Genomic DNA, 11,477 nt, shown 5'->3' on the forward strand with positions numbered 1-11,477 from the left:
CCAGGAGAGAGACAGAAATGCATAAAATGACTTGGTATTTGAGGCAAACTGGGTAATTTTTATCTAAGAACAAAGAGCTATCTGCTTCTGTGTCTCACCTCCTGCTCACAGTAGCCCAAGAAGCCACTGAACAAGAGGGCCTGGGGCTGGGGGGCAGGTAAGAAGTTTTGACTTCAGAGACCACGAGCCTGCTTCCCAGAGGTTGTGCAACTTACCACCTCTCTGAACCTCAGAAGGGGAACTTCTCTACAAAGCAGTCACCAATACCTGCTTCCCAGCACTGCACGTTACTATACCTGATCCTAGTTAGAAAATAATAAAAAGATTGGATTTTATTCTAACTTACCTAATTATACAAATGTAGATGCTGAGGCTCAGAGGCATTAATAACTTGCCTATGGACACACCAGAAAATGCTTGATCTGAAATTTGATCTCATATCTGGTAGATTCCTCTGCCTACTGTCACTTCCACCCACAGATCCTAGTTTAGCCCTCTGGTGCCCAATGTAATAAGCCTGCTCCTCTGCCCACAATGCCCCTTTGGATGGATGAAGACAACAGCTGTGTCCCAAAATCTCTACTTCCCAGCCAAAAACTCCCAGATTTTCACAATATGATTTCAGCCCTCAACAGGGTTTAGCTGTCCTTGAGAAAGAAACAGGGAAGAATAAACAATAGAAGGAGCTCCTTAGTGCCCTGACCAGATGTGAAACATCCCCTGCCTCAGGACCAGCAGCCAGAATCGCACAAACTCCTCATGGAAAACAATAGTAACAGCCTGTTTGCTTTCCCCAGTCCATAAACTGTCACAGCCAAGCTGGACACCAGCTTTGAAACCCAAGGGACCTGTCTCCACCTAAACCTTGTCTCTTCTCTGCCCCAGATGGTCCTTATTTGAGCTGGATCCATTTTTTTGGCCACCTTGCTGAATGCGGTATACACTCATTCCAGAAAATGCTGACCTCTGCTCCAGGCCGCCTTGTCGGCAGTTTCCCAGACATGGCTCGACTGTTTATTTATTTATTTTTGTGTTAGCAAAGAGGAGAAAATCACATCGGCCTAAAATGAATACTAATGAAATGCCTTCGTTAGCTTCCTTTGTGATGAGAATGAAAAATCGGATTTCTGCAGAATTGCAAGCCATATATTTCTTTCCCCCAACCTTTTTTTTTTTTTTTTTTTTTTTTTGCCCTTTCCTCTGATAGGAAGATTACGGACAGCCAAGAAGGAGAGTAAAGTCATTTCATAAAAAATATCTGCATTTTTAAGGGCGCCTTTGTTGCAGAGGGACGTGGCAGTGCAATTTCTCCAAACCCACTTTTCCCAGCCTGTAAAGCAAATGTACCTATTTGTCCTCTGCTGCAACAATGCCAGCTGCATTCAATCAACTGAGAAGCTGCAAGCCATAAACCTTCTTCCCCAGCTAGGGGGGTGAGGTGGGGGGAGGGAGCAAGCAAGAGAGGAGGCATGCCATAAAAATTCATCAGAATAATGTAGGGATGAGACGCGCTCCGATCGCCGGCAAGCAATCAACCAATCACTCATTCTGTGGCATTTACAGCACGTCTCATTCCCCTGTTCCTTAAGGACAATTGATTTTTCCTGATTCCATTAGCATAACGGCGTGGAAAATGTCTGCAGTGCAATATTTCTGGAAAGTTCCAACAAGTAGGCTGGGCACTGGAGTGTGACCATCTCCATAAAGCTTCCTCAGGCTCTGCGGCAGACATCACCACAGCCGCAGCAAAGTGCCCAGAGAGAATGCTACAGCCTCCAAAACTTGGGGGCCAAGGGTACCTGAGGGGTGTCAGAGCAGGTAATTGGCACCAATATGAAACCCCTCAATTTCTCATTCCTGGACAAAGAAGCACTCTTTTCTGCAAGACGGGGTACTATGGGATGGTAAGGAACAAGCAAAATGCACCCAGCCCAGGAGGGGCTGAGTCACAGATCCTATGTCTACTTGTGGCCTTCCAAGTCTTCTGGATTTAGGAACTGAGAAAACAATACTTAATATAATTATTCCTTTGTGTGTGAACAGGAGGCTGCAGTAGTGGGTGCCCAGAAGCCGTTATTCTACTCCTCTGTCAGCTGGGTCCCCACCAAAACAGCATGTGCATGAAGAGGGAATGTGAGGAGTTTGGGGACATGCAGATCTGAATTCAAATTCTGGCTCTCCCTTTTATTTTGTGTGTGGCCATAGGCCACAGTTAATTGGCATCTCTGATCCTCTTCCATAAAGTTTCTTTTTATGGAAACTGGGGACCTCATTACTTCACAAGTTGTTGGGAGAATTAAATGAGAATATGTGAAAAGCACCTAGCATGGTGCTGATGCATAGTGACTGTTCAGCAAATCAAATTCTCCTTCCTCTCTCTATCCCCAAATTTCAATTCCCTCCTTTCCACCAGCAACACAGTTCTCTCACAGTGTCAGCTTCAGCTGGCAAGGTGGTAAATCTTTCAGTGCCAAAAGGAAACATGTAAAACCCAGGATATTTCCATCTACTGTTGCAAGTGAGATGAAAACCTGGCTGTGCCTTTTAGAATGAGCTTGGGGGGACTCCTTCCTCTTGCTCAGTCTCCTGAGTCAGCCCCTGCCTCTCTCTCACCCCCTCCTTTATTCTCACAATGCACCAGAGGGACCTTTCTAAAACACACATGTGACGTTTTCAAGCCCCTGCTTAAAACTACCCAGTAACTCCGCACTGCCATCTGGTCTCTCCAAGATTCAGCTCAGGCTGGGCCTCCTCCAGGAACCCTTCTTTGATCCCACAACCTTTGTGCATATCTCACACTCTGTTGTGATTATCTGTGTCCACGTTTTCTCCATCCTAGATGGTAGGTTCCCTAAGGTCAGTTTTCCAGTTCTGAGTCTCTGGCATCTCTCACAGCACCTGATACTTAATAGATGTTTGGTTTATGTTGTTGAGAAAACCAACTTACAAAGGCAGTGCTGATCTCTTTGGCTAAGACTCTAAGCTTATTTCAGAATTTGTAGGCTGCTTCGGTGCTGGCCATGGTCCTGAATCCTTCAGTACTGAGGAGAGAAGGAAGAAGTAATAAAGAAACCCTGAGTATGGTGAAAACAATACACATTCATTCAGATAACCTCCAAACAAACAGTGTTTGCAGAGCATAAGGAAGGCAGGGATTCTGGGGGAATTAAGTTCCAGTCCTGGCTGTGCTGTGAATACTCTGCTCAAGACACAAAACCTTGCTGGGTCTCCATTTTTCTCATCTGTCAAATGTGAATTTGACCTTCCCGTGTCACAAGATTGTTCTAAGGATTACAAAGATGATGTCTGTGAATCTATTTGTAACCTTTCTCTTGTTAAAAAATGTTTATTTATTTTTATTTTGAGATAAAGAGAGACAGAAAGAGTATGAGTGAGGGAGGAGCAGAGAGAGAGGGGAGAGAGAGAATCCCAAGCAGGCTCCATGCTGTCAGCACAGAGTCCAATGCAGGGCTTGATCTCACAAACCTGAGATGACGACCTGAGCTGAAATAAAGAGTCAGATGCTCAATGGACTGAGCAACTCAGGAGCCTCACTTTGTGACCTTTCTTAAAGTGCCTTCCATGAAAGAATTCTGAAGTTCCTTCCAGCTCATTCAGTGCTCACTGATTGAGAGTTACCTACATTGACCATCTCCACTTCTTTACCTCCAATTTAAATTTAGCCCACTCCTGTGTGGCTTTTGGACCTATGACTCTGACAAAACAGCCCTCAGTAATGACCTTATGCTGCTAAATCTATTGATATTTTTCAGTCCTTACTATACCTACTCTCCTAGAACCATGCCTCTTGTTTTTGAGCACTTATCTTAGGCTGTAATTATACATTCATTTGTTGACCATTTTATTAAGGCTCACTCCCCAACTAGACTGTAAACTCCATGAGGATAGAAACTGCATCTATTTTTGCTTAACACTGCATCCCCGGGTCCTGACATGATGTTTACAGGGAGCAGCGTCCCCAGTGAAATAGGAGGAAGGCAGGCAATGCTCAGAGCAGACATGGCCATTCCAGCACTGACAGACACCAATAGATGACCTGAAACCTCTCTGTAAGTCCCTGAGTCAACAACCTAATACCAGAGCTTCTCTGCCTGATGTGACCTGGAGCTCTGAGGAGGCCCCTCTTGAGAAACATTGAGGGTATTATGATGACTGGCATTGTGCCCAGCAGCATGAGTACAGAGGCATCAATACTTACTTACAGAGTTAAATATTGTGGGATAAGATCTGGGGGGATCATTGACCCCAGATACCTTGCTGTACAGAGAATGAAAATCAAGGTCAGAGAATAAATGTGATATGTCTAAGATCTCACAATGAGTCAATGTACTCCACAGTCCAGAAAGAGCAAGAGGTAGAAAGTGTGATCTCTCAGATCCCCTGGGCCCTCTGCTCTGGGCCACCACACCTAGGTTTTCCTCTACCATAACATATATCTCCATAGGCTTTCATTATCTGTTCACATATCTGCCTCCCCCTAGAGGATAAAGACGGTGTCTGGTTAATCTTTGTATTTTCAGGACCTAGTTCAATGCAAGATATATAGGAGTCACACTGGATGGTGAAAAGATTGGAAGAGTGGATGTTGAGGTATAAGAAGGGTGACTGGGAACCAGTACAGATCCCCACACAGCCTCAGAATCCCACCCAGCTGAAGATCCCAGGAACAAGGGATGGTCAGCCTCAGGCCTGGATGTCTCCCAAATCCAGACTTGGGCTCCATGGTGAAATCTCTGACATAGATCTGCAACTGAGTTCCTGCTGAATTTCCCACCTGGCCATCCAAGAAAGCCAGAGTCATCCCATAATCTCCTGAGAATGACAGAACTTCAGAGTTTACGATTCATCTTTACAGGTAACACAAAGTACAAAATACTATCAGCATTTGAAATTGAAGTTATTTTATCCATTCCATAGGATACAGAAGCAGGGGCTTTGCAGTCAGAACCCCCAAGTATAAATTCCAACTTCTCCACTTACATCTGTACACCCAAGTCTATAATGTGGATTTATAAGTATATAGAAAATATTGACTTTGCCTTCAAGGAGCTTATAATCTAGTAATAGGAAAAAGACATGTCTACAAGAATTCTAATGCCAGGTAGGATGTGACTAAAAATCTCTCAAAGAGATGATAGGGGAGGCTCACAGCCAGCTGAGAAGAAAGCTTTATGGAGAAAATAGCCTCTCATCCGAGTCTTGAAAGATACATGGGATTTTTTTTTAATTTTTAAAGTTTATTTATTTTGAGAGAGAGAGAGAGCACAAGCTGGAGAGGGGCAGAGAGAAGGAGAGACAGAGTCCCAAGCAGTATCCACATCATTAGCACAAAGCCAGATGCAGTGCTCAAACTCACATACTATGAGATCATGACCTGAACTGAGATCAAGAGTCAGATGCTTAACCAACTGCACCATGCAGATGCCCCATTTTTCATGGGATTTTAAGGCAAAGAAAGAGCATTCCTAGTGAAGGAGGAAGGAGGAAAGAATGGAGCATGTTCCTGGAATGGGAAGTAAGCATGTTTGACTGAAGGGTTTAGGTAATCTTTGGAATATAAGCAGAAGCTGGAGCTATAAAAGGAAGTTAAGCCAAAGTAGAGACTTGAATGACATTCAAGAAGTTTAAAAAATTTGTGCAAGGACACATAAAGTCAGTGGGGGAATCTATGATTGGACTTCAATTCTCTTCTCCTTAACCACTTTGCCTTCATCTTCAACATGAGTAATGGCACAGCAATTGGCATGGACAGAGGACTGTCCCATTATAAAAGTACATGAAAAATAAATAATCAGAATTAGTGTGACTGGCTGTGGGGCAGAGGCTCAGAGCCTCTGACAAATAAAAGTGTGAATTACAGGATGAAAGCAAGGAAATATGTTCTTCCCCCACATCTCTACAAGTGGCATATTCTACTGCCCATCAAAACCATGCTTAGAATAGCTAACTCTTATGAATGAATATAAATCTTTGCCATGGGCACATAATGTTGATACATTTAGTGTCAATTAAACATCCAAATAGCAGGGCTTTTTTCTTCAAAAATATGTACCTCTGCTGAGACTTTTCATGGCAAAGGCAAAGGTAAATTTCAGGCCAGCTCACAAATTCTGAATTATCACAAATTGAAAATTTGTTAGTAGAAAGAAGGTAAGATTGAAGCCAGGTTGATTGTTGAGATATTCAGCAACTTTAGAATCTTCTATCCAAATGTTTTAGCATCTCCAAGGCTTTAACAAATTGATTTATTAGAATGGCACCATGGGCTCAGCCAGTCCCAGGTCCAAGGATCTGCTCAAACATTACCTGACGGTGTGACCCTGAGACCTTTGCTCCACCTATCCAATATTGTGGGCCTATCTAATATTGTGAGGACAAAATAAATCAGATAATAAAATACAAGAGTTTCACTGGGAGAAACTAAAGAATACCCAGAGTTCATATAGTTGGGACAGGAGCTCCAGCTCAGGAGTTCAAAAGCAAAGTGGGGATGGGGGTGGGGCAGTGCTGGTCCCAGGCTCTCAGCTACTTTCTCTTCCCACCAGAATGGGGTGAGACTCAAGGTGTGGCTGAGGTGGGGATAGAGCCTGAGCATATCTAGCTTTGGAGGAGTCTGAATTAGGGGAAGAAGTTGAAAGTGTGGCAGAGTCTGATGCTCATTCTCTATGAAGGCACACACCTAGTCAAGGAAGAGCAGTACCCAACTTTTCTGCATCCTTCAAAACCCTGTTTAGATTACATTGGCTCTGAGATGCTTTCCATGACCTGTTCCCTAGATTTGATTAATCCCTCCCTCTGCCTTTCTGTTGTGACATCTTCCTCACCATATAAATCACTGTCAGTTTACATGCCCATCTCTTCTTCCAGAGTGAGAGTTTTCCCTGGAGGCAGAGACTCACATCTGAGGCATCCTTGGGTCTCCAGGGCCTGCTCAAGAGTTCCACTCAAGTACAACTCAGGAACTGTTTGCTGAACTGAAAGAGAGTACACATCCAAAAGGAACTTCAGGGACTTGAGAAGAGCAGTGATTTATATGTAGAAGAGATGCTTCTTGGAGGAGGAACATGAGGAAAAGAAAGCCTTGTTCAGGGGTTCAGAGAGAGGAAGAGGACAGACCCTGTCCCTGCTCTTTGAGGGAGGCAGAGGTCATTTCTAGGACTGAGCTGAGCCTCTTGCCTGTACCAAAGAATGTTCAAAGAATGTTCAGATGCCCTCACAGTCTCTAGGCTGAGCCTTTCATAATGAGGTCCATCAGCAATTATAGTGTTTTTCTAATGAAATTCAACTATTTAAAACCAACCTTAAGCTGATGAACACCTTTGGAACCTTACAGGAAAAATGCAGATGAACACCCCACTTTTTGCAGACGGTCCTCAAATATTAAATTGAGACTACTGTCTGGGCAGAGTGTTCCTCATGGCCATCTGAGGGATCTTTCCTAAACCTGTCCATATCACAGCCAAAGTAAAAGTCAAACTAGCCCAGCAATACTCCTCTCCTCACACTTCACCAAACACAACTCATATCTCTGTGCCTTTGCAGATGCTGTTCCCTCTGCCAGGAATTCTCTCCTCATTTTCCCAACTCTACTTCACCTGCCTACTCAGCCCCAAACATAAGATCTGATACACATTAGAAACTACCTGAGTTTGGGTTTCCTCAGAAACAGATTCTAAAACAAGGATTAAACTGCAGGTAGTGTATTTGGAAAGTGGTTTCAGGAAACTCTAGAAGGGATATTGGGAAGTGAGCTAAGGAAAGGAAGGCACCAATAGAGGGTGTATTTTTAAGCAAGTTACCTCTACGAGTTGGTGGAACGTAACTGCAGGAACCAGTGTAGAACTTCTGTCTCAGGATATCCCACCTGAGGGGTGAGAGAGCTGGGGTATGTATCCACCAGCTGCCATTCCTTATTGGCTGAAAGCTGCTCTGTATGCTAACACCCTGGTACTTCTGGCCTGCCCGTTATGCTCAGAAATGGTAAATTCTGGGGGCATATGTGTGGGTACTGACAGCATCTGCTTCAGACACCTATAAATTTTGCTGAATGAATGACACACAAACAACTCAATAATGATAATAATAATTAACTAATATTTGTAATAAATAATAATTACTAATATTTTTGCTATATGTAAGACAGAGTATAAGTACTTTATACATACTTTTTCAGTCTCCCAACAACCCTGCAAGGTAAGTTACTAGTATGTCTATTTTACAGATAAGAAAATAGAGGCACAAAGAGCTAAGTAACTTGCTCAAGGTCATGCAGCTAATAAATGACAGAACCAGGAGTGAATCTTGACAGCCTGGCATGTAGGTGACCCATTCACTCTACCTACACACTCTGGAGATGCTCCACTTTGGAACCCTGGGGCTGCCATTTCATGGCAATGTAACCTTGGACAAGTTGCTAGTCTTCTAAGTCTTAATTTCCTGATCTGTGAAGTGGGGATCATGTCACATGATTCCTGCACACACAGCAGAAGTTAACATATCAGGGCTGGGCTAGACCTTGGTCTCCATTTGTACAAGGAACTATAAAGCCTCTCCCAGCTCTAATGCTCTGTAGTTTTAAAACTCAAACAACATCTGCCATCCTCCTGTGACAACCTCATTCAGGCACACAGTCCTTTAAGAACCTCATTTGTCTGTTCCATGAAAGTAGAAGTGAGCCCAGAGTAATAAGGTGGAGAGGAGCCCGTCTTTGTGCCTACCACTCCTCCCACTGAGCTAAGGATCTTGACATACTGGCTACAGGAAATTCCAACCCAGAGCCTGGGCTAGGGATCAGATTCAAATCTCAGCCTTCACTGTGTGGCCTTTAGCAAGTCACTTCACTCATTCAAGTGTCAATTTCCTCATCTGTAATGTGGTGATCACAATTCCTACCCCAGAGGATTGTGATGAGTGTGATGGAAAGCCCCAGAACACAGTAGGTGCTCAAGGACAGGCAGCTACACATTCTTTGTTATGAAGAAGTATGCTATATATTTCCATTAGGGTAGAAAAAAAATCTCAATGTTCACTTTAATTCTAAGCCCCGGAGGCCTTTAGCAGGGCTGACAACTTCGTCTGGAGTATGGTAAATATTTGTCTATTTCAGAGGCAGCATTTATCTTCTAAGGTGCTCGTGCCAGTCCCTGTGCTGACAAGCAACTTGTTTATTTATTACCCTAATAACAAATAGATTGTCAGGCCTGGAGGCTCCACATGCACATGGAGTTCAGGCCTGCTTCAAGCCCCAGCCGCCCAGGCTCTGGCCAGCTCTGTGGGGTCTGGGGAGCTGGGGGCCGGGGGGGGGGGCCCACCAGAGACCTGGCTCCTTCCATGTCCTGCCTTTTGTTTTTCTATTTGTTCTATCCAAAAACTCCCTTATAGAGCCTACACTGTGAAGCCTTGCCCTGGGCTGGCTCTGGGCTGCAGGGAAGAACCACATACAGCCATTGTCCTCAAAGGGCTTGAAGTCTAGAGAGAAGGAGATGATGATTATAAAAATATTAATAGTGAGACTAGTAGTAGCAGCAAATACTCTGTACCAGGTGCTATGCAAAGTACTTTACATATACTAACTCATCTGATCTAACCAACAAGTGGATACTATTATTATCCCCATTTTACTGATGAGGAAACTGAGGTACAGAGAGGTTAAGGGACTTACCCAAGATCACCTCTACAAAAATCATTGCAGTACAGAGCAGGGGTAGATACTAAAAATTTATATAATAACTATATAACAATAATACTTACACAATATTGGTGATAACTGCATGGCCTCCCATCTATTCCTCCCACGTGCCATGCACAGCCTACTTTAGGACCGCTTGCTGTTTCCTCTTCCTAGAACAGTCTTCCCCCAGATATCCACCTCACTCACCTCCTTCAAATCTTTGTTCAAATATAACCTCAATGAGGCCCCCACATTTACAATTGCGGCTCTCCACTTCAACCCTCCCTAGCCACCCCCCATCCTTTGCTTAATTAGTCTCCAGAACACTTAACCACCACCTGTCCTGCTACATATTTTACTTTGGTTTATGTCCACCTCTCTCCACTAGAATGTACCTCCATGGTCAGAGGTTTTCTCACTTCCTGCTGCATTCATAGCATAAAGAACAGAGCCTGGCAGATAGAAAGTGATCAGTCTGTTGAATGAATGACTCATACCTGACAGTTTGAAGATATCATCCATGTGGCCTGCCCCTGAACTGCTAGCCTCCCTCAGGGTCCACTCTCTGGTTCTCCTTCATGGTGTCATGGGCACCTTCTTTTTAGGGAATTTTACCCCCTCCCATGGCTTCACATTTTTCCCTCCTCTGAGGACTCTAGGATCTTTATTTCTAGACCAAAGCCCACTCTTGAGCTCACCTGTGTAGGTAACAATCCAGGGCACATTGGCACCTGGGCCCCACCTGAGTCCCCGTCCAAAATAGAGAGATCTCACTACTTTATACCCAAATGTATCCCTTCTCCTGGCACCAGCCCCAAGTCATCCAAGCCAGGAGCCTGAGCCAGGGGCCAACTCCTCCTGCCTTCACCCCACAATCAGCAGTCTCAAGTCCTTAGAAGCATTTCTTGGCTGCCCCCTTCTCTTTCACCATGTTAATTTAAGCAATTATTGTATAAGAACTATGGCACAGCCTCCCTCCTGGCTGCCCCACCGCCAGTCCATTCCTAGGAAACCATGCTCTATGGTATGTCTAAAACACCAATACGTCCATGCAATTACACTATTCCATATTCTTCAGTGACTCCCCATTGCCCAATGACTGAAGGCAAAGGTCATATCCTCTATTTACCTTCCCAGCCTCATCATTGACCCTGACTCTCCTCATTCCCCAAACACATCATACTATTTCACACTCCCAGTGCTAGTCTGTGCTTGGGAAGCTCTCTCTACCTGAAAGGTTTGTGCTCCTCTCCTCTGCATGAAAAAATCCTCACCCTTCACAATCCAACTTAGATGTCACCTCCTCCATGCAGGCTCCTGTGAAAGAAGAGGAGGGAGCATTGTGAGGACACAGATGCAAGAAAGGGTGAGGCCAGCTTGGGCAATAATGACTCTTGCAGGTTTAGGAATCCTCTGTTAGACCTGGGCTCCTGGAGCTCTTGTAGGTTGTGATGTTATGCTGGCTTCAAGGGTGGGAGTTGGGGGGGGGGTGCGATTGCCCATGGCTAAACCCTCACTGTGAGCTCCAACAGATACATGTAGCACCTGGGATCTCAAGGAGCTTGTGTCAAAAGGTGCCTGAGACTGTGGGGACTACAAACCACATGATACATTCCAGAGGAAAAGACCACCTCGTGTTCTCACCACAGAGATGAGGACCCCAGCTGTGATATTTGGAGATGGTTTGAGGTAGAGTGGTATGGTGGCTAAAATACCTCTATGCTAGAACTAGGCTGCCTAGCTGCTCTGCCACATTCTCCCTCCACGACTTCGGACAAATTACAAA

General features: G+C 44.5%; 1 long non-coding RNA gene across 3 annotated transcripts in view; it reads right to left on the reverse strand.

Annotated features, from left to right (window-relative positions):
* The window catches only part of LOC121027099 (uncharacterized), an 86,446-nt gene extending 75,436 nt beyond the window's left edge, over positions 1 to 11,010 (reverse strand). For all 3 annotated transcript variants that reach the window (XR_005788559.1, XR_005788560.1, XR_005788561.1), the window contains exons 1-2: positions 10,922 to 11,010; positions 2,948 to 3,041 (exon numbers count right to left, since the gene is read on the reverse strand). This is a non-coding gene — a long non-coding RNA (uncharacterized LOC121027099). The remainder of the gene's footprint in view (positions 1 to 2,947; positions 3,042 to 10,921) is intronic.
* Between the last annotated feature and the right edge of the window lie 467 nt (positions 11,011 to 11,477).

Source organism: Herpailurus yagouaroundi, unplaced genomic scaffold (assembly GCF_014898765.1).
Source record: "Herpailurus yagouaroundi ecotype Mexico unplaced genomic scaffold, PumYag 77, whole genome shotgun sequence".
NCBI classification, from domain to species: domain Eukaryota; kingdom Metazoa; phylum Chordata; class Mammalia; order Carnivora; family Felidae; genus Herpailurus; species Herpailurus yagouaroundi.